General features: G+C 39.1%; 1 protein-coding gene across 4 annotated transcripts in view; it reads right to left on the bottom strand.

Moving 5' to 3' along the window:
- Positions 1-26,402, bottom strand: part of LRRC4C (leucine rich repeat containing 4C) — a 191,798-nt gene that overhangs the window by 162,899 nt on the left and 2,497 nt on the right. For 2 of the 4 annotated variants that reach the window (XM_010856213.1, XM_010856233.1), the window contains exon 2: positions 7,949-8,123. The exons of the other annotated variants lie outside the window; for them this stretch is intronic. The gene's annotated coding sequence lies outside the window, so the exon portion shown is untranslated. The remainder of the gene's footprint in view (positions 1-7,948; positions 8,124-26,402) is intronic. 4 annotated transcript variants of the gene reach the window in all.

The raw sequence follows: 26,402 nt of genomic DNA, 5'->3' as shown, positions 1-26,402 counted from the left end.
GATCAGTTGAAAATACAAAAGGTTAAAAGTACACCATTTCATACAGGACATTTTGGGACCCATCTGGGGAGTCTATTTAGAATCGTGATTATCAACACAGGCTGTATGCACTTCAGAATCACTAATGGAGCTTTTGGAAATTTACTCATCCCTGGAGAGTCTGAATCAGCGGGTGATGCTCCCATATTGATAACTTTAAATTTCTTCAGGAAATCCTGATGCACAGTAGGGATTGAAAACCACTGATTTAGAGACTCTAGGTAAAGTCATTTAAGTATCTTACCTTACCAAGCCCTGTTGATTTCAGCCCCTTTGAAACCTGGTTTGAATTCTAAACTTTTCAGCTTTCACCTTCTGAAGGATAAAGCTAATATTAGTACTTAAAGGCTCTGTGTTTTAGATAGAAACTTAGCTTTACAGGCTTCAAATAGGATTACTTTGAATTTATTTAAAATGTACAGCTGATGTTGCTATCTCAAGGACTTTCCAGTCTCATCTCTTCCTAGCAATAAACAGATATATTTCTCATAATAAGGGATAATCACAATGATGCCTAACAATCAGTCAACATAAAATGTCTGTTTAACTTAAAAACTGTTCCACTGAAAGAATATGTTGAAAGTAAATGCTATAAAGAATAATAGTAGTTAACATTTACTGATTTCTTTCTATGTGACAAACAGTTTAGGAGATGCCTACTCTTTTCCCTTTAATGACAACAGCATATAGTGTATATTACCAGTATTCTTTTTTACAGTGACTGTTACTATGCCTATTTGCTATTATTTCTATGACAAGGAAAGCAATATTTAGGAAACATAAGTTCTAAAGGAGATTATAGTGATAGCATCCAACCGTGACAAAGTTCAAAGTCTATTTTACTTGCTCATAAATATCCCACCATACCACCACCAATTATTACCACTGCTGTACAGCAATAACAAAATCAAACTAACAAACTTTCACTTTTTCTTTCTCCTTTATTTAATCTGAGCTCTGTCTTCCTAAGTACCACACAGTAAATAGTAAATCCATATGAATAGTGAATAGGTTGTTGATAAATAGCCTTGGTTTTGTGTATTCTTTTGTGATAAGATGTACATTTCTTATCCCTGCCCCACTTCAGGAGGAAAAGATCCCTGCAGAGCAAGTTTTAGGAACTCTAATGAGTCTCTGAGATGATCTTTATTTGTGGGGCAGATCCTGGTATATCTGGCTAAATAATACTCTTTTAGAATTTGGAATTCCTTCTTAGAATCTGTATCTCCTGAAAGAACTGCTGAATGGAAGGAGGTTATATCACCCAGTGAAGTGAAATTCACTCGGTCAGGTCTGTCTCTTTGAGACCCCAAGGACTCTAGCCTGCCAGGTTCCTCTGTCCGTGGAATTCTCCAGGCCAGAATACTGGAGTGGGTAGCCATTCCCTTCTCCAAGGGATCTTCCCAATCCAGGGACTGAACTCAGGTCTCCTGCATATATATAAAGCTAACCCCCCATGTGCGGTTTCTTAGGTTAATGCAAGGATTCTCGTAAAAGAGCAAGTCTTGTACACTTTTCCTCCCATTCTGGTGGACAGTCGGACTGATGGTCTATGCTTGCTGGAGGTGATGATGAGAGAATCCATTCTTTTGATAGATACATAAATAAAACAATTTTTCTAGTAGGATCGCCATGGCTTACCAATCCAATTAAGGAAAACGCTATGTATCCATTTGCTCAGGCTGCCATCACAAAATACCACAGTGACTTAAAATACCAAGGACATTTGTTTTCTCACAGTTCTGGAGGCTAGAAGTCCAAGGTCAAGTTACCTGCAGTTCTAAGTTCTGAGATCTCTAACTTGCTGCCTTCTCACTGTTTTCTCACAGCTTTTTTCTCTGTGTACATGAAAGTCTGTGTCCACCTGTCCTTTTTATAAGAACAGCAGTTGTTTGGGATTAGAAGTGGCCCTAAAGACCTCACTTTAACTTAATTACCTCTTTAACAGCATTATCTCCAAATACAGTCACATTCAGGGACACTGGAGGGTCAGAACTTTGAAATACGAATTTTAGAGGACAAGATTCAGCCCATAATGCTCACTCGTTCTCTTTAAAAACAACAACAACAAAAAAAAGCAGAGATAAATATTAAGACTTAAGATTCTCTTCAATTTTATATAAAAACCTCTACATTTTCAACCAATCTAAGAACCCAAATCCTTCTTCTGATGAGACAGAGGTGAAGAAAGGAGAAGAGGAGGAGTATTGACTTTCATTTTAACACAGTTGCTCCTTGCACAGTTGATTGGAACCTGGAAATTCAATAAACAAAGATTTCCGCTCCCACTGGGTGTACAGCTGCAACTAACAAGATCATTGACTGTTTATAGGCAGAACGAAGTTGAGCGTTATCATGCGTATCTGGTGATTTTGATCACCGTAGTGTACACAAACAATCTGGATAAGCCAGCTCTAATGCTCTTTTCTATTTTTCCTTCTTCAATAACGTGGCTACTGGGGAAAAGGCTGAGCATAATGACGCTGGAGCACCTACTGTAAGCCAGGTGCTGCCATGGAGATGTAAACTCTCAATTTGAGTAACCTGTCAAAATTCATAAGAGGTTTTCAGGCACTAAAGGGTTGGATGCATTTTATGCATCCAAAAATAATTTTCATCAACATTTTAACTCCCAATTCAACCCAGATGTATATCCTATCTAAAGAAAAACAACTAGCCCTGCCATTCAAAAACCAGTCCCCAAGGGATCCCTTCCTTTCCAGTAGACTGGAAAACCAAGGCTTTTTTAAAAAAATATATAAATTCTGTAGTTTCCTCTGCTTTGCCATCTGTTTCTCTATCTTTTCAGCAGCACTAAATGTTGGAAAGACAGCAGAACAGCTTCATTTTACAGATCAGGAAAGAGAGCTTCAGAAGGGTTAAGTAACTTTCCAGAAATGGTGGAACACAAAGGCTGGTAATGAAAGTTAAATTTGTTTCATTACTAACTTTAAAACTCTATGTAATTGAGAGGATTTCCTAACTAGCATATATTGGTAGTGGCTAGCATGTTACAAAACAGATATTTGATAATCTGTTTTGCACTGAACTATGTCAGCCAGGGCTCTGGCTGAAATGGACTCAATGAATACGAGTTGGGGCTATTCCTTGCCCCCTTAAACTACTAAAATAATATTTCTGTTCAACCTTAAACTTCTCATAGGTGTTTGAAGCATTCATTCTTCACTCTCATCAACTTTGCAAGTAGATTCCCTTTGGCTATGTGGGTGAGGGCACGTGAGGGACTCTTTCAAGACTGGTACATATGGATAATCTGGTGGACATCAGTGGTTTCATTCTCAACTACATCCCAGACCCAGAGCATCAGTGATAGCATTTTATTTTATCACATCCTATTATTTGACAAACTAGAAACAAATCACAGAGTGCAGGCCACTTGCTTTATCTCCTACCTCATTCAGTTATTGATATAATTCCAGTCAGACAAGCATTCAGTCCTATTCCAAAAGGTTCTATCTGAAGTTCAGTGCTATAAAATATCAATTAAAAATCTTGCATGACACATTCATCCATGTCTGCACATTGAAATGGGCAGTCTCCAAATTGACTGTAGCCAGAACAGACATATACTCAGGAGTTCCAGAAACCTGAAAGTTTTTCATTGAGTTGAAGCTTTTTGAAGAGATGGAACCAATAATGGAAAAATATTTTGAGATTTCCACAAGAAAAGAGTTATTTGGTGGCTTTCTTGGAGCTAACATTTTCCTCCAACAGCCTCAAAAATGAAAAAGCAAACAGAAAAAAAAAATCAAGACAAACAAAAAGCCGCAACAAAACTCATTCACAAAGAGCAGGCTACAATAGATCCAATACTGCATACTCAAGAACAAGATAAAATGAGTATCTGGGACTATAATGAATTTCAACTTTTCTTGATTCACTCATGTTTGATTCAGAAATTGAAGGCAATGATAAATACATAAGGAAATTGCTATGAGTTCTAGATTGGTAGATGATTCAGGTAAACCTATTAATAAGAATTTCATCTATGAAACAAGAACCATGATCCATGGAAGAGATTCTGTGAACCCCTTGATATAATTGAAAAATTGTGTGTATGTGCAGAGAAAGGTTAACATCCTATGGAGAAACAACAATGGTCCTCAGACTCATTCAACTTAGTATATCCAAAAAAAAAAAAAAGTTGTTGTTAGAAATCATAATTTCAATAAAACATCTTCATTTAGTTTAAAGTCCCAACCAAAAATCATGTTGGAGGAAAACAAGTCTTATAAAAACATTAATTAAATTATCTAGACTCTATGAATACAGTGTAAACCTATGATTCATTTTCCTTTTTGTGCCACTGCAAAAAACACCAAATGCATTACTGCTTCAAAAGGCAAAGAAGAATCCTGAATTTATCTTTTAAAATGCATGCAAATTCAAATTCTTCACTCAAAATCAATAATCTATATACACTAGCTCTCCTACCTTTAGTCACAGATCCTACTTTGTGGAATGCATGCACTTCCCTGGAGTCCAAAATTATGTAATTGTAGCAAAACTAGCCAAAGTACCCAATACTTGGTGAAACTCTTTTATTTTCATCAGTTATTATAGCTTAACTGTAAAAACATGTTAGGAGCTAAAATTTAGCAGCAAGTTCTCAAATGGAAATCAATGTGAACATTTGTATAATATTGTTATACCAATTATTATACAAATATAATATATATAAAACATATTATATAAATTATACAAATAATTGTCTTACTTTTAACTTTGTAGTCAGGCTATAATCTTTGTTCAAAACTGTTAAAACAATAGTATCAGGTTTTCAAAGGAGTGTGATTTTGAAATAATATTTTCTTGTATAATTTATTGAATGAACCACAACTATATTACACTAAATTTCAACTATATATAATCCCTTTTATAATGAAAATGAGATCATTCCTGTACAAATGCAAAATCACCCTCCATTAATCTTATCTCCCACATTCTTTTCATAATTTTAATGACAGCATAATGCCATTAACATTATATCTTGTAGGTAAAATACTGAAATTAAGACCATACTTCTAAATTATGATCTACTAAGGAATATGTATGCATATCTGTGGACATATACATACATATTTATATGCACGGGCATATGTACATATATGCCTATGTTTATAAATTAATACATATAAACACACACATATATACATTTCAGATATTATCAAATGAAAATATTTTTGAATTTGAATGCAAAGATTAGGCAAAACTCATACGTTTGGTTTATACCACAGGATTTTGGAAGGGATTTAACAATTAACAGTTTAATTTGACCTAAGATAAGCTATTATCACCTTCGATTTCTTCACTCTGTCTCTGTGTTTTTCAGAACAAACTTACAAATATAAAATAGTTACACTATAAAAAGTAGAGCTTACTGATTATACTGGGAACTTTTCTTTTTCCTTGATAAACATTATTGGATAACTTAGTTAAAACTAGTTAGTTCTTTGAGTTATATTGATTCATCATGTTTTTAAAACCATGTGTAGATATGTTTAAAGACCTAAAGTAGTGTCCTAAAACATAAAGGCCTAGAACAAATTTAATAGCACTGTTAGATAGACTAATTCAGAATATCATGATATTGAATGTTACAAATGGAAATTTTACTCAAATTTAAATTGTATTGCCAACAGAGGGATCAAATCTTGCTCTAAACAAATTCTAAGCTTCAAGTGTTCACTATTCTATTTATTTTTTACAACATTGATTATCTGCTATGTACCGAAGAGGTACATGAAGAAGTCTGGCTCTTACACAGGAAAAACTCAAAATTATATGGGGAAGATAGATAATAAACATGTAATTACTAAACAATGTGATAAGTACAAACGGTCAAGGTGTGTACAACAGAGGTTGTGCTATAATAGAAAGTTAAGGTCAATTTATGTTAACAACCAGTGCACACAATATACTAAATGGAACAAATAAAGTTAACTGTTTTAAGGCAAGAGCACAGTTCAGGACTTCTAACAGACACATGAGATAAAGAAGGTATAGGAAAGCAAAGAACATTTATTTAATACATTATTCTTCTAGTCCATTTGTTTTAGACAAGTAACTGAACTGTCTGGATGGGCTCCAAGAAAGCCTTCTTTTACAGTGGAAACTACTGTATTACAAACCACGACGTTCCATTCCATTTTACCATAAACATATTTTTTTTCATTTAGATCCTTATTTGTTGGGATGTGAAAGGAGTTGTGAATCCCTACACAAATCAAAAAGGTAAATACAATTCTGTGACAAATGACCACTGTAACTGTTATTCACTTGTGGTTATTATGGGCTAAAGCACAAAAGAATGACACACGATTTGATTGTTGAAAACAGAAACAAAACCAGATTTTAAGTGACTCCTTTTTCTGAAAACCAGTTGACGGTTCTAATGCAGGGTATGGAACCCTAACAGCTTCTTACTTGAGCTCTTTTTGATGGCAACGCAGTGAGCGTTTCAACCAGGTCTGCAGTCCTCCTTTCTTCTTGGGGTTGGGGGTAGGTGGACAGTGGCTGGGTGGGCATCTGACATGGAATAGACATGCCTGAAATCTCAGTAGGCATCAAAATGAAATTCTCCAGATATCAAAATGGCAAACCATTCCAGAATTCTTGCCTAGAGAATTCCAGGGACAGAGGAGCCTGGCGAGCTACAGTCCAGGAGGTCACACAGAGTCAGACAAGACTGAAGGACTGAGCACACACATACCCATAACAAAAGTAGAACTGAAGGCACAGCAGGAAGCTTACAGAGAAGGAGAAGAAGCAAGGATTGTTGCTGTAGTCACAAAGAACGGAATTCCTGTCTGATGCTGCTTTGGTCATTTGGCTGCTTCCCAGATGCATGAATACTTCTGAGAAACAGCGAGATTGCTATCTAGTGTGGGAAGTCAAAGGAAATTTCAGGGGGAGGGACAGATTCCCGTCAAGCCTCTGGCCATAGCCAGGGCTTCCCTTTTAATGAGTTAATATAAACATCAAACCAAGTGCTGAATCAATGAATTCACCTACTTAATTTTGTAGTTAATTAGTGGAAGCAAGTCTAAAATGAAGTGCTTACCCTGCAGAATTGCCACACACGCAAAATAGGCAACTCTAATGCGAAGAAGAACTTGGCAAGAAAGAGACAGGAGAAGAAAGAAATAAATTTGACAAGCATGATTTAAAAAAAAAAAAAAAGAAAGCAACAGAGAAGGGCAAGAAGATGTAAAGAAAGGAAATAAGCTGGCCAGAATATCTGAGAAAAGGAACAAGGGAAAGGCATTTCCATTCTCTCTGGCAAATGCAGTCTTGTTACCTGCAAATAGTTTTGTGAAATGCCTTAGACTCTAGAAAGAGAGTGCTCAAAGGAATACTACAGAGCATCTAAATCCAGCTCCTCATTTTACAGGTACTGAAGGATACAAACAGGAAACTTGCTTGGAGTCCTGAGGCCAGGGAGTAGCAGCATCAGTCCTGGAAAAAGTTCTACTTGAAAACAGCTTTCAGCAGTGGGAAATGACCATTACCAAGATGCTGTTGCGGAAGCTGCAGAGATATAGGCTCACTTTCCTGTTTTACCCAGAACCACCTGCTCCAGGTTTTTTCTAGGGCTCTAATGTTTATATCTTATGGCAGTGTTCTAGACTATTGAACTACTGAAGTTAACTGAAGTTAATGACAGATACAAGAGTCATTTGTCACAAACCAATGAACCCACACAGACACAGTAACTTATCTTGCCAACTATAATGAAATTAGCAGAATATTTTTTTTAAATACCATTTATTACCATAATCATTCACCTTTGAAAATGTCATTTGGAACCTAATAAAATGACAAGAAATTTAAAAAGAATAAAAGTCAGTTTTTAAATCATATCAACTTAATTTTGTGAGAAACTCACTGCATTCGGCTTCTCTTTCACGTTTGTTCTTGCAAACTTCAGCATCACACCTGCCCATTTGGTGGATTCTCAGGAATCAATGTCATGTATAAGAATAATGTGGAAATATGGCCAGGAGATGTAAAATGGTCAAACTTCTTTGTTATGCTCCTTGTAACTTTCATAGCACAGGAAGCTGGGAAAAAATGACATCATAAATGTGGACCTTGATTAAGCCAGGGAAAGCCATCATCGTGTGAACATTACAGAAAAATGAAAGCTAGTAGACCTCCACAGAAGACACGCCTGTCTCTGCCCACAGAAGCACATTGTTTTGACTTTGTACCTTCACATCCCTGATAAGCAAACAGCCACAGGAAACCTGAAGCTCTGATCTACTGCTCTTCAAACAATGGCTCTCTAAGGGTACCCTGCAGAAAGCTCGGCATAAGAGAATTTCTCTTATGTCAAAGAAAGACACTGTCAGATGGGGTCCTCTAATAGAAAAGGTTGCCTGTCCCCAAGTAGAATCTTTGAGGCTCTTTATTAAGAAAATTAATGAAAATCTATTAAAAACAAAGCACTGCTCTCTAAAATGTTGTTAGATCACCAATTAGAAGCTTATAAAGGAGAAAAAAAAATTTTTTTCAATGGCAAAGTATATACTGAGCATGTCTTATAGGTAAGGCTTGAGGTGAAGACACAAAAGTGACGGCCAAAGGACTGACCTCAGAGAGCATTCAGTCTAGGTGGGAAAACAGATAGTAGGAACACAGAATGATTACCCATACAGAGCAGGATATGGGGAATGAAAACAGTACACCCTGGCCAGAGGGACAAGAGATCAAACTGCCAACATCCGCTGGATCATGGAAAAAGCAAGAGAGTTCCAGAAAAACATCTGCTTCATTGACTGTGCCAAAGCCTTTGACTGTGTGGATCACAACAAAGTGTGGAAAATTCTTAAACAGATGGAAAAATTAGACCACCTTACCTGCCTCCTGAGAAATCTGTGTGCAGGTCAAGAAGCAAGTTAGAACCAGACATGGAACAATGGACTGGTTCCAAATTGGGAAAGGAGTACATCAGGGCTGTATATTGTCACCCTGCTTATTTAACTTATATGCAGAGTTCATCATGTGAAATGCCAGTCTGGATGAAACTCAAGCTAGAATCAAGATTGCCGGGAGAAATACTAATAACCTCAGGTATGCAGATGACACCACCCTTATGGCAGAAAGCAAAGAGAAACTAAAGAGCCTCTTGATGAAAATGAAAGAGGACAGTGAAAACCCTGGCTTAAAACTCAACATTAAAGAAACAAAGATCATTGCATCCAGTCCCATAACTTCATAGCAAATAGATGGGGAAACAATGGAAACAGTGACAGACTTTATTTTCTTGGGCTCCAAAATCACTGCAGATGGTGACTGCAGTCATGAAATTAAAAGATTCTTACTCCTTGGAAGAAAGCTATGACCAACCTAGATAGCATATTACAAAGCAGAGACATTACTTTTCCAACAAAGGTCCAGCTAGTCAAGACTGTTTTTTCCAGTAGCAATATATGGATTTGAGAGTTAGATCATAAAGAAAGCTGAGTTCCAAAAAATTTATGCTTTTGAACTGTGGTGTTGGAGAAGACTCTTGAGAGTCCCTTGGACTTAAGGAGACCCAACCGGTCAATCCTAAAGAAAATCAGTCCTGAATTTTCATTGGAAGGGCTGATGCTGAAGTTGAAGGTCGAATATTTTGGCCACCTAATGTGAAGAACTGACTCATTGGAAAAGACCCTGATGCTGGGAAAGATTGAAGGTAGGAGGATAAGGGGACAACAGAGGATGAAATGGTTGGATGGTATCAATGACTCGATGGACATGAGTTTGAGCAAGCTCCAGGAGTTGGTGATGGTTAGGGAAGCCTGGCACGCTGCAGTCCATGAAGTGGCAAAGAGTCAGACATGACTGAGCAACTGAACTGAACTGACCTGAATACCATAGCCAAGATACAAACTGAAATTGAGAGGAGAAAGAGTTGAGAAATAGAGTCCCTCTGGCAAAATGCCAGGTTTCGGGGTCCAGCACTTATTTCATAAGAGAGGCTTTACTAGTAGGAGAATGACACAGAAGCAGTGCCTTTGGAAGATAAACAACTGGTGATAAAGATAGACAGGACTGAGAAGGCTAAATCAGGACATGATTATAGTTATCTGGGCCTGATAAGTGCTAAAAGCCTGAGTTAGGTTAGGAAAGGGGCATATTCTACATAGAGTGTAAAATAAGAACCTACTCTGTCTTGCCAGCCCCAAGGGACAGGAAGCAGTGGTTCAGATATTATAAAACAGTGATTAGCCCAAGCCTCTTCCATTTGTTTTTTAAAAGGCCTTAGAGTGGGGGATAAGAAGCCACAATTGATATTAAAACCACTTTATATTCTTTGAACAGAAGATATTGGGTCAAATACATAGGAGGCAATCAGGAGAATATTTCTCAGCTGTCAAACCATGCCCAGAATCCACAGTCTATTACCACGTACATAGTTCTTTCTCTTTTTATCTTGAGCCCTAGAGAAAAATAAATGACACATGTCTCTAGAAGGTCCTTCAGAAGTCAGGTAGGAATTCAGGACATGGAGGTGAGGCTCTGGGGATCATGTGTGTGCATCTGTATGTGTGTACACGGGCACTAAGTGAGCAAGCATTAGTGTCCCCAGCTCCTGCCATGACAGAGCATTGTGCCTGCTTTCCCTGTTCCTGCAGGGTTTGTCTCATAAGCAAAAGAAAGGGAGGTATGCTGAAGGAGTAAGAAAACTGATTTGGGGCATTGCCTCCAATCTGGCCTGATGCCCAGATGAGCTGAGAATAGCAATTTTGTTGGGTAGCTTCTTGGGAATGACAGCAAAAACAGTGTCTCAGAGCTATGTCCCTTTCTGCCTCTCCCACGTACCATCCTCGTGGGGAAGAGTAAAGAGTCTTAGGAACCACTGAGGAAAGGGCCAAGTGTTCCTTTTCTATCTATGGAAGAAGACGTCTTCTGATGGTTACAGCTGAGTAAAGAAATTCACGGCACAGCCTCATGCAGCCAAGCTTGTGATTATTAGTATCACTGCATCTAGAGGAAGGTGGCCTGCCAACCACTAATATCTGCAGAGGTATTGAAAGTTCAGTTGCCAGTAGACCATTGAGAGATGAAAGGTTTCTTCACTTTCCCCAACCTATGACAAACAAGAAGCCCTCCTAAAACACCTCTTAGGTTTGCGTGTGATGATCTCGAATGGTTATATTTAAAATAAATGGGGAAGGTAAAGCTTTACTCTTACATCTAGAGTTGTGGTGGGGCAGCTGCCCTGGGTTAAACTAGAGGCTGAAAAATACTATAATGGATTGTCAAAATGGAGACTACCTAAGAAAAGAAGGGGAGGGGAAGGCAGAACAAATAAAAAGCAAATGAAGTTAAAGGAAAGACTTACTTTGGCATTTCAGTTTCTTGAATCTTAAAAAAAAAAAAAAATTAAGATTTTTTTGTTTTTGTTTTTAGTTAAGTAATCTCCTGTAAGAGGCAGCATAGCAAAGCACAGAAACTGCAGGTTTGACCCGAAGTTCAAAAGAGAACTGCTATTTATCAGTTCTGTGATTTGAGGAAGTCATTAAGCCTCTCCAAACTTTCCATTCTTCATACTAAAAAATGCACTTATTTGCCTGTGGGTTCAATGTTGTTACAAAGCTAAAGCATATGGAATAGTACCTACACATAGTAATTACTCAATAAACGTTCCCTATTATTGGTTTCTTTTTAACCATTGGATGCTTTAGAACTGTGGTGTTGGAGAAGACTCTTGAGAGTCCCTTGGACTTCAAGGAGATCAAACCAATCAATCCTAAAGGAAATCAATCCTGTATATTCTTTGGAAGGGCTGAAGCTGAAACTGACGCTCCAATACTTTGGCCACCTGATAGGAAGTGTTGACTCATTAGAAAAGACCCTGATGCTGAGAAAAACTGAAGGCAGGAGGAGAAAAGGATGACAGAGGATGAGATGGTTGGATGGTATCACTGACTGACTGGCCATGAGTCTGAGCAAGCACCAGCAGATGGTGAAGGACAGGGAAGCCTGGCTTACTTCAGTCCATGGGGAACTGGACACAACTGAGTGACTGAACAGCAACAACAAATTATTGGTTCCTGATACTATTGTTATTATTATTGAAATTTTGTAAGACTGTGAGATAAAATATGTAAAATAAACTACTACTACCATATAACAGGTAATCAAAAATGCCCATCTTCTTTTAACTTTCTAGGCACAGCCTCTTCCACCAGTAATTTTCTCTATGAGAAGCATATGAACATGGTTTGAGTCTCAAATCACTGCATGACAGAAGCATGTCATTGCATAAGTACGAATATAGTACCTATACTATGCACTAATATGTCCCCTTCAGAGTGTGAAGACTACAAAAGAGATTGTTCCCAGTCCTAGAAACTTCTGAGCAGTCCTCTGCTTTGAACAGGACTTCTCCACAAATATCAGTATTCAAAGCCCAGACACTCATTTCCTCTAACTCACCCATTAAGAAGCAAAGGATACTGTGTCATATTACCTGAGTCACCATCCCTGGGTGGGCAGAATGGAGAATTTAGGAAAGGATGGCGTGACTGCTGAGATCTTTGCAGTGGCAAATTCAGTGAAACCAAAGCTCGGTAGAAGCACACCCATGGCTGGTGCAATTGACCAGGAGTTTGGGTATTTGAAATTATTTAAAACCTCTACCAATAAAGAGAAGAGGATTCTTTTGTTTTTCCTTTTGTTTCCTCACTTCCAAAAAAGCCTGTAAATTCCCTTTCAAAAGCAAGCACTTGTTCCTAAGAGATGAGAGGAGCAATGCAAAAATAGCATGAATGCAGATGAAGTTGTTGCTCTGAAAAATTGATAACTAGAGCCAGATGATTGCTGGAAGAATAGAACTCCTTCAGTTTCAGTTTCACTTCAGTCGCTCAGTCGTGTCTGACTCTTTGCGACCCCATGAATCACAGCACACCAGGCCTCCCAGTCTATCACCATCTCCCGGAGTTCACTCAAACTCACGTCCATCGAGTCAGTGATGCCATCCAGCCATCTCATCCTCTGTCGTCCCCTTCTCCTCCTGCCCCCAATCCCAAAAACATCAATTCTTTGGCGCTCAGCTTTCTTCACAGTCCAACTCTCGCATCCATACATGATCACTGGAAAAACCATAGCCTTGACTAAACAGATCTTTGTTGGTAAAGTAATGTCTCTGCTTTTGAATATGCTGTCTAGGTTGGTCATAATTTTCCTTCCAAGGAGTAAGCGTCTTTTAATTTCATGGCTGCAGTCACCATCTGCAGTGATTTTGGAGCCCCAAAAGATAAAAGTCTGACACTGTTTCCACTATTTCCCCATCCATTTCCCATGAAGTGATATGATTGCTGGAAGAACAGAACTTCTTAGTTGGTTATTAAAACTTCAATACCTATATACAACATAGCATTACAGATAAGTAGAAACAAAATTAATCCTTGTAGCAAGTTACAATGTGAAACAAAATAACCCATCCTTCCTGCTTGCAACCATTGTGAAAGTCAAAGTGAAGTCGCTCAGTCGTGTCCGACTCTTTGCGACCCCGTGGACGGAGGAGCCTATCAGGTTCCTCCGTCCATGGGATTTTCCAAGCAAGAATACTGGAGTAGGTTGCCATTTCCTTCTCCAGGAGATCTTCCCGACCCAGGGACTGAACCCAGGTCTCCCACATTGTAGGCAGATGCTTTATCATCTGAGCCACCAGGGAAGTCCTTTGGAACCATTAGACCTATGGTTATTTGTGATTATCTCTGCAGCTGCAAATTCCTCTTATCTCTCAAGAGCCTCTAAATTCCATCTAGGGATGTATCTGACCCTCAATTCCATTCCCTTCAAGGCCGTGATTGGTCCACAGGTGAGCATATGACCTAAGTTAGTCTAATCTCAGGATGCTTTCTGGGAATAATGGGATAAGAGTGTGAATCTTTTTTTTTTTCTTTTTTTGGTGGAGGGATGAGGGAGTGCAAACCCAATAGCCTAAGGATGAAAACAGTCCATGTAAGAATACTAAGCCAAGAGAATTACAGAGAAAATAGAGCAAGAATTCCCATGACATTGTTAACATCTGGATCAAATCATAACTGAACTCCATGCACTGCAGACCTTTTCAATTGCATGTCAGTAAATTCTCTGTTTTTGCTTAATCTAGTTAGATCTTTTAGTTTTTTCCAATGTGAAACATCACAGCTGATACAAGACATCAGTTTCACACGAAAACTCTAACATGGTTGAATTTAAACTTTTGATCTAGAATGAATGCAACAAAAATCTATTTCAATTATCCTATCTATTCTTCTTTCAAACTGTAGAGTTATACCAAATATATCAGGAATTTACCATTCCAAATTCATAAATTCATCTTCCAATATTATTTTTCCTTTTTTTCATTAAGCAATCTGCCCTTAACTATTTTTAATTTTGTTCTGCCTTGAGGCACATACCTAGTGATTATTTCATAATATTATTGTATGAAAACACCTCTTACATTTTTACAAATAATAGCTTGAGTGTTTTCTACATGCAAGCATTCTGCTAAAAGCTTCACATGCATTATTTCAATTATAATTCACCACAACTTTGTACTCTATTAATTCTCATGCTGCACATGAGAATGTGAGGTTCAAAGCCGTGAGTAAATTGACCAAAGCCACAGATCTAAGCGGGGACAGGTCTCCAGTCAAACTGGCTCCTGTGTCTATGCTGTCAAACTTTCCATCTTACAGAATCATTGGCCAGTCTAAATAAGAAACATGCACAGTACCTGGAATACAGCATTTAGCATTTGGCAGCTACTACCAATGGGGCTATTGAATATGAATATTCACTGGAAGGACTGATGCTTAAGCTGAAGTTCTGATATTTTGGCCACCTGATTAGAAGAGCCGAGCCTTAGAAAAGCCCCTGATGATGGGAAAGATTGAAGGCAAAACGACAAGGGGGCAACAGAGGATGAGATGGTTAGATAGCACCACCGACTCAGTAGACATGAATCTGAGCAAACTCCAGGAGATGGTGAAGGACAGAGGAGCCTGATATGCTGTAGTCCATCCAATCACAAAGAGTCAGACATGACTTAGTGACTGAACAAGAACAAATGTGGCTATGCTTTGGGAGATAAAATTTGATTCTAAAATTTCTAGTATATGAATCTCCCCCCAAAGCAAAAAGTTCCTCTTTATTTAACAATACAAAGTCTCTGATGACTCAGGGCTTCCCTGGTGGCACAGTGGTAAAGAATCTGCCTGCTGTGCAGGAGAAACAGGTTCCATCTCTGGGTTGATAAGATGGGAAGATCCTCTGGAGAAGGAAATGGCAACCCACTCCAATATTCTTGCCTGGGAAATTCCATGGACAGAGGAGACTGGTAGGCTACAGTCCATGGGGTCGCTAAGAGTCGGACACAGCTTAGCAATTAAACAACAACAACAATGCTAATGACTCATTTAGCCCTGAAATACCCATCATCTCTTTCAGGTGAGTATCTGGGCATTTGTGCCGGGAAGTCTAGAGACAACTTTGATGCCAGTTGTAGGGAAAAGAGAGGGGACCTCTGGGTGTCAGAACCCACTGGCTGCTCCAACCTATCTGTGATGCTCAAAACCCTTCATGTGTCCTTTCTACAAACACCTAGACGTGTTGTGCTTCATCCCGGCCCACACTGAAAGGCCCGGAGCCACCTTACAATGAACAGTAGACAGAGAAGAATGAGACTGAAAGCTTTAATACAGACAGAGCCTCTGTCCCTTCTTGGCTGCAGCCAGCAGCAGCAGGGTTGGGCCTGAAGTGATGGCGCGGTGCCGGCAAAGCACTTTGGCACATGCCGGGATATGAAAGGCTCTAATGAGACCCATTTCACAATTCACTGGCCACGTGCATTCAGCAGGCAAAGATTTCTTCTGAACGTCCCCACAATATATCCTCCGGCCCAGGTCTGCAACGGGTCCCCATCACCCACGAAACCAGATCTCTCACTGTTCCCTCACGTCTCTTTCTTTGGCAGTAAAAATCAGCTCAAGGAGAGGCAGCAGCCTTCCTTGAAAGAGGCAGGAGGCACTTGCAAGGCAGAGCTCTCAGGGTCTATAGGAACCTTCCTGAGACCTGCAATGCATGCTAATCCTTCTCCAGTTAAGAGAGTGGGCTCTGTCATAGGAAAGTCATTGTTCTTTCTAATTGTCAGAGACTGCTGCTCTGCACTTGCCTGCAGCGATCCGATTAACATATCACCACAACACCAACCCTTATAATATGTTTTGTGTCCTACCAACAAGGGAAAGCCCCAACCCTGCTTCCAGTCACAGCTTCCATCTAATTAGGTCTTTAATAGGTAAACACAAGAGGGAATACAGAAAGCCAGAGAGGAAGCTCTATGTCTGACTCACTCTCTGCCTAAAAGTGACTCCTGGACTTGGAATATTTTTGTGGCTAATAAGGAAAGAGTTGAGAAGGTGAGAAAAGAAAGAAAGGACAGACAAAAGGGAAATAAGGATGGAAAGATAAGGGCTAAGCATTCAGGGAGGTAGGGAAGGAGAGGGGGAGCATGAGAAGGAGAAGGAAACCCTGTTTGCTGCTTTGGGGAACTGAAAAACATGTAACTTCTGCTGGAAACGATTGCCATGGCAACGTTCAAACAATACAGAAAAAGCCTTCCTAGTTCCATTCTTGCCTTCCAGAACAGCACTGTGTAGACCTTAACTCTTTTAGGATGGCTCCTGACTTTCTGCCTTTTCAGTTAGAAGAAATCACAGTCCCCCAGTCACTCCCCATAATGCATTTGAATTCATTCACCACACCAAGGCTCTGATCCCTGTCCAGGGACCTGCTTCTCTCTAGAGATCCACTAACTATACTCAGACTTCTCTCCGCTCAGGTTACAACAGCCAGGCTCAGAACAGAGCGATCTCTCTCTCTCTGTACCTCCCTCCTTTCCTCCCTCCCTCCCTTTCTCTCCCTCCTTCCCCTAAGGTTGTATAAATCAGCACATTCTGAGATCGGCTCACATTCAATCTTAAACTATCCTAGAGAAGCACAATTGTTACATTTTCAAACGCCATGCACCTTAAAAAATGAAACTTTTAGTTACTGAACTTTCCAACATCATCATCAAGTCAATGGTTAAAGAAAACCAAGCTATTGTCTTGAGAATGAGTTCCTTAATACTATGATTCCTAGGCTCAAAAAAAAAAAACAAAAAAACAACTATATGGACCATAGGATATTTATTAAAACATTGCAAATAAATCAAATGATTTGTTCTAGACAGGACCACATCTACAATTACAGATGATTTTAATAATTAGAGGGCAGTAGCAATCATCCTTAGAGAAAAAAAAATAAGTACTCTTTTTTAATCTATGAAACTCAACCACCATCCCTGATACCTATCTTATCAACAAATTATATATATATATTTGTTGGCTAGATTCTCTTATATTCCCTCCACTGACTTGGTGAAAATTGATGGAATAAAACACATAGACCCTTCCCAAGCAAACAGGGTTGTCTTAGAGGTTTGCACTTTGGCAGAAGCAAGTATGTATTTGCTATTATTTAGTGGAGCCAATGCTGCGCCTGCTCTCTCATTTTCTATGGCTATTATAAGTGAGTACTATTAGTATTATGAGAGATAATAATAGCAGCCCCTAAACGGGGAAGAAAACATCTAAAACTAGAAGAAAAACATGGAAAATATACTGAAAGAAAAGCATATGTTCCAATTCAACATATTCAAGACATTTGTATTCAAAGATTGAAGAACAAAATTAAACCATAATTAAATGGGTCTTACCATGTAGCATTTTCACTTAACTTCAGTGTCTTCTGCTGTTTCTTATGAAAGAAAGGAGGAAGACTCCTTCTAAAGCATGAAACCAGAGCATCTCCTGTGAATATATATCTGGCTCCATAAAACCAGGTATTTGCATGTGAGCTGCAAAAAGTGACTGCAGCTCACCAAAGTTTTAATCCAGACACTTTTAGTAAGGAGAATGTCTTTTTTTATTCTCCCATTGCATAAGCCCTTATTTGGGCATGACCCAAAATTAAAAGTCATGGTTCTTTCCAATAGTCATTGCTAACTAAGAAGGTCCCCTTCATACAACTGTGCAGCTCCTGCAATGTCCAGCTCCAAGTCAGGCCTTCACTTTTAGGAACAATATTCTTTGCAAACAATGCCATTAAGGAGCATGCATTGCCAAACTTGCACTAAGCCTATTAGCAGCTCTAAATTAGAGCATAAGATTAGCACCAAAATATATTTCCAGAACTATTTTAAAGACTGGAAGCCTCAAAGACAACTCTTATCAATATTTCAAAAAGCCAATTAGAAATCATGCATGTACTCCTATAATGGCATACAGTCTTTTGCAAAACATCTTTTGGCTCAGTTTATATCAACTCAAGGTCACAATGTTCAATCAGCACATTACAAGAATGGTGATGGGCATGCATATGTCTGTAATTAGGAAAGTGGAGGAACAAGTTGCAATGTATTTATTGGGAAAAGTTAAGTTTTGAAATATGGATCCCTAGAGGAAAAAGAATAAAAAGTTGATCTTAGTGGGGAAAATATTGGGAAAATAATGGCCTGCACCATAGACTGAATTCAAGGAAGCTCTTCACCCAAAGGATGTGTTAGATCAGTCCACTCCTTCGATGGCTCTACCAAAATACATTTGAATACTCCTGTGCACTAAATTAACTAGATGTGGGAGAGGATAAGCAGGTAAGATGAGGTTCTTTTCCTAAAAGAAGTCACAATCTAGCAGGTTTCAGCCAAGTAGACATTGATATAAGAGTAATCAGAGCTACCACAGCTCTATGAACAAAATGCTGGTGTAACAGAGACAAGAGGGTCTAGGAGAGCTGGGAAAGATTTTCCCAGAGGAAGTAACTGGCACTGAAATTTGACCTGTGAAGAGTAGATCCCAGGCAAACGGAGTAGCTTTCACAAAGTTGGAGCCAAAAACTCGCCTGGGATATCTCCAGAGAAATAAAACATTCAGTATGGCAGGGAGACCAGGTCGTTTGGTGGTAAAGAATCCACCTGCAAATGCAGGAGACACAAGGTGCAGGTTTGATCCCTGGGTCAGGAAGATTCCCTGGAGTAGGAAATGGCAACCCACTCCAATATTCTTGCCTGGATAATTCCATGGAGAGGAGCCTAGCAGGCTACAGTCCATGGGGTCATAAAGAGTCGGACATGACTGGGCATGCATGCATGCACCTCTGGAATGGCAGACAGACGAGAGGAATAAACAGGCTGGTCAGAGTGTGTATCATTAGGAGAAGAATCTGAATCTTATTCTATATTCATAGAATATAGAGGAAGGAATGCTCAGCTTTATTTCTTAGTAAGGTCCCTCTGAAGGAAATATGAATGATGGACCATATTGAAGAAGAGTTAGCATCAGAAAGATTAGTTAAGAAGGTATCTAGGAAAGAAACAATAAACACTGGACTGAGGGATAGAAAAGCTAAGTTTGAGACAGTGAGTAAATGGATGAATAATTTGATTAGTGGTTAAAGAGATATTGATATGAAACTGAAAATATATAGGCTTCTGGAGATAAAGCAGATTTATGTATACAAGATGGCAGAGGAATAGGACGGGGAGACCACTTTCTCCCCCACAAATTCATCAAAAGAACATTTAAACGCCGAGTAAATTCCATAAAATAACTTCTGAATGCCTGCAGAGGACATCAGGCACCCAGAAAAGCAGCCCATTGTCTTCGAAAGGAGGTAGGAAAAAATATAAAAGACAAAAAAAGAGACAAAAAAGGGAATCCCGGGAAGGAAGTCTTAAAAAGAGAAAAGTTTACAAACACCAGGAAACACCCTCATTGCTGAATCTGTGCTGAGCCTTGGAAGCACAGAGGGCAACATAACAGGGAGGAAAAATAAATAAACAATTAAAACCCACAGATTACAAGCCCAGCGGTAACTCCCCAAGCGGAGAAGCAGTGCAGAGGCCTGCACCCGCCACTAGCAAGTGGGGGCTGGGCACGGAGGCGCGGGCTGCATCGCTTAGAGTATGGAGATAAAGTAATCAAGTACAGTAAGTGTATTAGGTTTGTGAGGCCTACAGAAGACCAGGTAAGAAAGTGAGATCTTGCTGGCCCTGGAGATTTAGGACTTGTCAGATTATGCAAGGTGGTTGAGGCCAAAGATTTGAGTATCATCTCTCCAAACAAGACCAGCAAACATCTCAGAGATGCAAAGAGACTGGGAATATAACTGATTCATAGAAGAGGCTTTCCACATTTCAGGAGACAGCAGGAGGACAGGAGGAGGATAAAGTGAAATGAATAAAGGAGGTGATAGAAAATGGCAGATCAACCCCACAGGAAGAGTTTCAGAAAGCCAGTGGCACCAATGGTACTAAGTGCTACAGAGCTCAAACATCACAAGGACTGAGATCAGGTGATGGGGAGGTGGGCTTGCCCACAAATAGGAGTCCACCAGATTTGTAGGATGCCATTAACAAAACTCTGAACTTATTATTAGAATTGACTTTATTTTCCATACGATCATGAATTTCCAGATGATCTCACAGCATTTTGCAACAAAGTCTGACCAGTAGTTGTGTTGAGTGAGTTAGGACAATTTTTCTCCAAGTCTTTCTTAAAAGTTATCTCTTTCTCAGGTAGGGGCACACTTGGATATTAAGAACAGACTGACCAAAAGATAGATGCAAGGTATTCATAATCTAACATCTGATTGCAACCTTTGTTTCAGCAAACAGGAAAACTACAGATATCTGAGTCCCAATTAAGATATTCAGTTTGAGTATCAGGATAGAGGACAGTGAGCTGCCATGCTTATTTGTTACCAGGGCAACATGTTTGCTTTTACTCATTCTGATCCTGTTTCTAAAGTCCTGAAAGATGGAGCTCCTACCTCCAGCTTTATCACTTAGTTGTTGGATAACCTTAGACCAATTACTTATCTTCTTTATGTTTCAGTTCCCTAAGTGAGAACTTTGGAGAAAAATATGTTATATTATCACCATAGTGCCTAGTACATATCAAATGCTCAATAAATGGTAGTTACTATCATAATTATAAAATTACACCCATAACCTCATGAGTATTGAAAGCACCCACAAGCATAAAAAGCTGTCATCAGCTTATGCCTAAGTTGAAATAAGTTTGTTAATCTTACATAAGTTGTTCATTATTTTTAAACTTCACTATGAATCTGACATTGGGAAACATTATCAAAAATAACATTATCCACTTTGAGAGCAAAGTTGCAAAAGATCCTTATTTACATACTCAGTAAATGTAAAGCGAGACACTCACAGACTTTCGGTTAAACGTTCCCTTTTCTGTGGAAAATAAGCAAAGAATTCAACGAGAAGAAAGAAAGTGCACTAGCATTTACTGTGTACTCATCATGTGCCAAACATTTAGACATCTTAATTAGTGCTCCCAAAATAAATGCCAGAAAAATGATCTCCATTTTTATGGTTGAACAAAACTGAGACATAGCAAGGTTAACTTTCCTACTTAGGATCCTCCAGCTAACAAGGAGTGAAAACTATTTGAGATCCAGTGTTTGCCTACTCCAAGTTTATTCTATTTCCCCTTCACACGCTCCAGATGCTTTCTTTACCTTTTTACTCTACATATCTGTCATTGTGGCACAAATTCTGCCTTTCTCACAGAATACAATGCTGTTCTCCACGTTTTGACAAGCTGGGATCAGAGATTTTATATGTTTTCAACTCCTAGGAGTCTTGAATTTCTTGGTAGTCAGTTATGAATTCAAAATCCTAAAGTCTTAGTGTTTGAGAGATTCTTAGTTTTTAACCATTACTTAACAGGAAAGAATATAAGGCCAACCTAAGAGAGATGAGGTGATTTTATCAACCGTTAACAGTCCATTATTGACAGCACTAAGATTAAGAAAAGTACACTCTATCACAGAGCTTTCAGATCTCAGCTTTTCCAACAGAAAGAAGCCACTCAAAGGGCGCTTAAAATCTCTCTGTGTGTGTGCAGGTATCACAAGACACATAGACAGAGCCATTACGCTCACTGGTATTTTCATTAAGCTTCCACAGATTCCTAAAGACCAGGCTTCTTATGTGTATACACCTGCATTTGAGTTCTTTGGAGGTGATTCTCTTAATTAAGTTCAATTAGACATTCAAGGAATATCTACTGCAGGCACGCCAGTTGTCAGGCACTCTTCTGAGGTGCTAAGGACACACCAAAGAACAGGTAAAATCCTTACCCTCAGAGAGCGTTACAAGCAAACTGTTTCTGCCACAAGACCTGCCCAATCAAGTTTCAACTGCCAAATTTACATTTCTCCAGAGAAATCATTTTGAAGAAACATGCAATAGACTCTTGATCCCTTGGAAGCATCTTCTAACACACTGTTTATAAGCTATTATTTTGTATGCCTATATTATAAAATACTTGTCAATCTAAAGTTTACAAGGACAGACAGTACATTTTCCACAATTCATAAAGTATGCTGTAATCTTTCTTAAAGAAACAGCATTCACTAAAGCATTTCCAAATATGTTTTGAAAGTCTAGGACCTTACCAAAAACAGTTAAATCTATTTGTGTTACTCTAACCTTGTCTATAAATTTTTCATTTTTTAATCTATATCAACAAGAATTTATATGAACAGCTTCCCTCAAACAAGATCCTATCTGTTTTTTGCAAACTGTGTGCTACCTAAAGTAAAATCAGTGATGCTCAATTTAAATGTGCATTTTTTGAACACGCTGTGCATAGCATATGACAGCCTGATTCCATCTTCATATCAGTCAGCCCCAAGAGGTTGTTGTTTTTACCTCTCTTTTACAGACAAGCAAACAGGCTCAGAGAGGTTAATGGCTCACATAACACATGGGACCCAGTGGAAACCTGAGTATTCAAATCAAGATGCTGGAGTTTGAGTTTACTCAACTTCTCAGTCACCTTTAAGAAGCACACCAAAAAGTAAAATTAGCAAAATGGTAAGAACGTTCACAAATGATTTCCAGCTCTTTTTAAGATCAGTGAAAATAGTTAACTTGGGGATGCTTTTCCAAAGCTAACATAGAATTCAAATTGCTTTCCTAATTGAAAAGAAGCAGTGCAAACATCCAACAGGCAGCTCCTCAGCCTGACTGTTTTATCCGCAGATGAGACATCAAGAATACCAATAATTAAAACAGTAGGATTCTTTTTCCCTCAGAGGGAGAACAGGTTTCCAGAAGCATATTGAGGAAATGGACAGAACTTTTGGCTGCTGATGTAGAGAATGAAATTATAAACTGTGACCCTGACTGACAGTCTCAGAAAACTACTGGCGAGTTCGTGTTGGAAGATTTGCATGTGCAAACAATAAGACACATATGTCCACATGAAATCTTGATCCCATAGAGTCTAGTGAGTCTTTATCCTTTCACAAAATGAAGATATATAACTAACATAGGGGATTCATTACAACTAGGAAGACCGTGAATCCAAATTGTGGATTTGGGTATCTTAATATTAGTAATGTAATTTTAAACCATCTAAATTAATCATATGATTGCCAAGAAATCTGCCTTTACTTTGTGCATTCCATATCCAGGTAATGTAATATGTAGCCAAAATTATACCATTAATATATAACTATCTTCTGCAACTTTTAGACCAAAAGAACATAGAACACAAGAATAGCAATATTTTCCCCTAAAATCTCATTTAAGTATTACTTTGGCTGAGACTTATTTTTCTAAGAAAATCTTGATTTTCAATTTCCAGCTTGAAGCAATATTTCATATCTAAAATGATATATCACAAAAACTCTCTCCTCATAAGACCTCAAAAGAAGAATCTGGCAACTACTGTAGGGTAAGTTGCACATTTGCTGGTTCTTAAGTGTAGCCATCAGAACTTGTAAAGTGCTTGGCCAGCCTGTATTCATTCCTGGGAAGTTAATCCAAATTAATCAAAGAACAACCATAACAAACAGCTCTCCTTAGAGAGCCTATTAGGCTGGGGCTTTGCATACCATTACTTTAAATTCACACGACCATTCTAATTTGTTGAAGTCCAATTTGTTAATATTATTCCCATCCCACAGTTGAGAACACTGAAGGCCAGGGAAATTAAAGGTATTGCCTGAAGCTCATAGCTGTTAGAGGAGGAAGGCATTTGAGAAGGTAACTTGAAGCCCTGCAAAACTTGGCAGCTTTGGGGCCTGTGGTCTTCAACAAATTCCAGTATACAATTACCCTGCTCACAAATGTCACTCAGAGGGTACCAACTTCAGTCCTGAAAGAAGCTCATGAACTAAGTTTCCAGATCTACAGTTGGCCACAGTTCTTTCATCAGTCCACGAGCAAGTTGCCTAAAATACAGAGCCAACTCTGATTGCCAAACCAAAGGAACTAAACCCCAGTCTGGGCAATGCATGTCCTGAAATGTTGTACTGGTGACGTGATTCACCAGCCTGAAAAAGGATGACATCCTTAGATGTTCCATCATCTCCAGATTTGAAGAACAGCTTCAAGCGGAGGTGGGTGGGAGGACACATTCCAGCCCACAATGTTAAACACATTCATATTTTCTCTCTCTATCCCCCGTCCCCTTCCCCCTTTCTCAGTAAAGTTTGCATGTGGGTGTAAATGTGGAGAGGGGGTGAAAATGTGAAGGGGAGGGATGCACGTTGAATCAGAGGAGCAATGAAGAAATTTTGAAGTCAATAAAGAAGGAGAGAAAAAAAGAAAGAAGGCAGGGAGGGAGGAAAGAAAGAAAGATAAAATGACAGACAGAAAGGAAGAAAGAAAGAAAGGAAGATAGAAAAATCCCCTTTCCTGATTGGCTGATTGCATGGCTGGGTTTCCCATGTGAATCCCAGAGCTGAGCTACGCAGCAAAAATCCTCAGAGTACACTTTTTGCTTGTCCTTTTTTCTTTTTTATCAGTGGTGCTAAGTTGCAACTGAGTAGGAACTTGACAAAACTGGTGTCAATCTATGACCACCACTGATGACTTAACAGTGGTCACATAAAAACAAAATAAACATGCAAAAAATATCTGCAAAGAATAAGATATGCAGAAGCCTACAGGCATCTCAGGGGGGTGGGGGGACAAACACAGTCCTGTAAGATTATTTTCATGGGTCAGTAAATGTAGTGCCTGAGCTATGTCCCAATTGGAAACATGTGCCCAGAAAAATAAATTAGAGAAGTGCTCAGCTGTAGGCTAGTTTAGTTAGGGGTAATGAAAAGGATAAGAATAGATGATGTGAGTGAAAGAACAGACTCAGAGGCTTTTAGCAGGGAGTTTCTGGTTTCCATTATCATTCTCTAATATAAATCTAACTCCACAGTTGTTTAATGACTCTCCAGGGACCACCACTCACTGGAATAAATGTGCCCAACACCAAAAAGGACCCAGAAGACTGCTGCCTTTAATCTCCTTTAGGATATGCCAGCAACGTGGATCATTTTTTTTTATCTTTTAAATAGTATTAAGGGGAGGGTTATCTGAGTTCTTCTATTAACTAAAAAAAAAAAAAAAAGACTTAAGAAAAGATATGAACACTAGAGATGGACTACCTTTGAGGTCTGGAATGTCAGGAGTTTACTGCAAGCTCTCAGGATAAGTACCTTCCTTGACCCTTCTAGATAAACATGGTAGCTTTGGGGAGAGAAGTCATTCCTTCCAAGTATGACTGGTTCCTGTCCAGTTTGGATCCTAAACTGACTTTCATCAGCTCTTGTGGGAGTCACCTGTTTCCTATGATCTGGCCATTCACCAAAGAGTTATGGCTTTTCCAGGCCTCAGTTTCCTTTTTTATTGGCATGAAATCTCTGAGGAGTCTTCTGGTTCTAAAGTTATGTGAGTCTATGATTCTAATAGAAGGCCCTGGAGAGAAATACCAGAAGACTGACAGGCAGAGTTCTGTTATAAAATAAAACTAAAGAAAAGCCAGCTCTCTGACCCTGGCAGCGATGGGGGACGGAAGAGATGAAAAGGGAGATCTTTCAGACCCTCAGGCTCTCTAAGCATTTTCAACCTTTTTAAAAAATTTCCTTCAGTGGCCTCTTTCCCCCAAGACAAAGCTGGCAGAGGAGAAGCAGTGATGCTCAACCCTCAGACCTTTATCTAAGTTGCCACAGGACACTAGATTTCTGCCTCTTTCTTAAAAAGAGCCCTTACCTGATCATGTTGGGAAGGTTTCTGGCAAAACTGAAGGCAACTAACTGTCCCCAGGCACCTTCATGGACAGCCTCTCTGTTACTCACAGAAGTGGTTAGAAGGGGGTGGGGTTGAAGGGGGTGATCCTCTCATTCCTAGCACTGGGGAGCATCTAGGTACCTTCCAGCTTGTGTGTGCAAGAGAGGTGTGCAGCCAGCCAGCCGCTGCTCTCCATCACTTC

The sequence above is a fragment of the Bison bison genome, unplaced genomic scaffold (genome assembly GCF_000754665.1).
Source record: "Bison bison bison isolate TAMUID 2011002044 unplaced genomic scaffold, Bison_UMD1.0 scf7180017854252, whole genome shotgun sequence".
Classification (NCBI taxonomy): domain Eukaryota; kingdom Metazoa; phylum Chordata; class Mammalia; order Artiodactyla; family Bovidae; genus Bison; species Bison bison.
The sequence above is the reverse complement of the archived record's forward strand: the minus strand, read 5'-3'. Positions and strand labels throughout refer to the sequence as shown.